Genomic DNA, 2,704 nt, shown 5'->3' on the forward strand with positions numbered 1-2,704 from the left:
AAACAAATCATTGGTGCTAAGGTGTAGGTAGAGTCTCTGCCCCAAAGCCATCACTAAAAATACAGAAACCCTATCTGGTTTGGTCAATGGACAGAGCGTCAGCCTGTGTAGTGAAGAGTTTCAGGTTCAAATCCGGCCAGGGGTACATGCCTGGTTTGTGGGCTTGATCCCGGGGCCAGAAGGTGGAGGGTGGGTGCAGGACGTTGCCAATCAGTGATTCTCGCTCATCATTGGTGTTTTTATCTTTTTCTCCCTTTGCCTTTCTCTCTAATATCAATAAAATATATATTTAAAAAAACACACACACAGAGGAGCAGGCATAGCTAGTGAGTCCATAACTGGGGTAAGATGGAAACAAAAAATACTCAAAATCAAAAGCAGAACTAGAAAAAGAAGGGAAATGAGAAATTATGGGACAAGTGGAAACAGCATGTTTGTAAATAACCCTGTGAGAACCGACCCTGTGGCCCTGAAATGGCGTTCAGCTGAGGTAGGTAAGTGAATCCACACAAACAAATATGCACCGGATAAATCCATGGGATGTCCGGGACTGTCTTGGCTCAATGGGTAGAGCGTCGGCCTGGGGACTGAACGGTCTCGGGTTCGATTCCGGTCAAGGGTATGTACATTGGTTGCGGGCACATCCCCAGTAGGGGCTGTGCAAGAGGCAGCTGATCGATGACTCTCTCTCATCGATGTTTCTAACTCTCTATCTCTCTCCCTTCCTCTCTGTACAAAAACAATAAAATATATTTAAAAAATCCATGGGATGCACGGACAGCAGCCGTGAAAGCGAAATGTGAGTGCTCACCCTGGACAGGAGGAGGTCTCTAAGGACTATTCCAGCTCCACCTCAGGAACAGGAAAGGGAAGGATGGAACAATGGAAAGTCCAAGAAGGAAATAACAGGGCGAAGGCACCAGCGAAACTGAAACAGAAAGAGTGGAGAAAACCCAACACACAAAAGCTGCATCTTTGAAAACGACGATTTTGTCCACAAACTCTTTAAAAGATTACAAAGGAAAAGAGAGAAGACACAAATTACCAGGCTCAGCTGCCACCCTCAGGGTCCCCAACCCCGGCACGCCACCTCTCCCCACGTGATCCTGCTCTGCTGCGGTCCCTGTGCTTGTCCCACCATCTCTGGGCTTTGAGCTCCATCAGGGGGTCCTGTGTGCTCGGCTCTCCCTCCCTGCACCTCCTGGGTCCTGAGAGGGGCCTGGTTTGGAACAGGAGGGAAGGACCTCCGGGAGCAGGAGGGCTGGAGGGCCCAGGGCCAGGGCTCAGGCCAGGCAGGCCCAGAGCTGCTGTCCATCTGGGGGAACAAGGGCATTTCTCACTTTGAAGTGAAATGGTGACTTAAGGGGAGGCTGGGCCCTGTCCAGGGAGCAGGGCAGTGAGCTGGGCCTGGTCTGGGGGAGGCAGCAGTTCCCAGGAGCAGTGAAGCAGGCGGACTGAGCTCTGGAATGTGCAGGTGCCTTCCCGGAATCGCCCCACTTTCTATTAGAGCCCGGCCCAGCTGGCTGCTTTTCTGATGCACGCACACCTTGTGCTGGGCTGGCCTCTCGGGTTTCCCCTTTGAGTCTGGACACCAGGGCAGGTGGGGGCGGGGAGCAGTCCTCCTCTCACACTGAGAATGGAACGCAGGGCATCCAGCAGACACAGGCCTGAGAGGAAGGGGGAGCGAGAGCAGAGGGCTGAGGAGGCCTGGACCCCAGCACTAGCTGAGGCTCATGGCTAAATGTACCACAAGGCACAGCCCCACAGCTAACATTGATCTGGATCAAGACATCCTTGGTGCCCAGGCAGAGAGTCTCCGTCCTAAGCCATCATTAACACAGAGGAGGAGGCAAAGTTAATGAGTTCATAACGGGTGAAACAACAAATACTAGATTAAGATAAAAAGCAGAAATAAGGGTCCGGGCAGGGGTCCATGTGGGCGCGGGGCAGCACAGGGTAGCCCTGTCAGAGGTGCAGCAGCTTGGGGTCGGGAGGTGGTGGACACCATGGGGAAGAGTCTGGAGAGAGACTGTCCGGAAGATGCAGGGCCTCGTGTTCCGGTGCAGCGCCGGCTGTTGTGAGGACAGCCTGGCGTCCACGCAGCAGGAGCCCCCATGCAGTGAGCGCTGCCACCGCTGGCCCAAGCCCAGGCCCGGTTACCAGCCCGGTCTGGTGCACCAAGCATTGCAACGACAAAGCCACAGGCTCCATGGGTGCGGGAGGAAAGAGAGTCAGGTGAAGCGGCAGCTGGCGAGTTGTGTGACCAAGTGTGTGGATGACCATATGAACCTCATTCTGATCATGGCCAAGAAGATGAAGGAGTCTCTCGCATCCATTCAGAAATACAAGTCTTTGCCATTGGCCATGGAGGCTGAGGGCAGGAATCTATTTAAAATGAAGAATGCGCCAGAACCGTTTTGGCTTAGTGGATAGAGCATCAGTCTAAGGACTCAAGGGTCCCAGGTTCAATTCCTATCAAGGGCGTGTACCTTGGTTGCGGACACATCCTCTGTGGGAGGTGTGTAGGAAGCAGCTGACCAATGTTTCTGACTCTCTATCGCTCTCGCTTCCTTTCTTTAAAAAAAATCATTAAATATATTTTTTTTAAAAAGAGTTATGAAATATTGATTGGATTTTGGAAAAACTGGTTTTCAGGAGTGACACCTGAATCCAGTATTGCTTACTTCACCCCTCCAACAGCAGC

At 52.3% G+C, this 2,704-nt stretch overlaps 1 pseudogene across 1 annotated transcript; it reads left to right on the top strand.

The window, feature by feature from the left end:
* Nucleotides 1-1,741: 1,741 nt before the first annotated feature.
* On the top strand, nt 1,742-2,433 carry LOC311627599 (protein FAM136A-like; annotated as a pseudogene). The gene is made up of 2 exons: nt 1,742-1,753; nt 1,951-2,433. The product of its transcript is annotated as a protein FAM136A-like (transcript).
* Nucleotides 2,434-2,704: the final 271 nt, after the last annotated feature.

The sequence above is a fragment of the Pipistrellus hanaki genome (genome assembly GCF_964339955.1).
Source record: "Pipistrellus hanaki genome assembly, chromosome: 9".
Taxonomy (NCBI): Eukaryota; Metazoa; Chordata; class Mammalia; order Chiroptera; family Vespertilionidae; genus Pipistrellus; species Pipistrellus hanaki.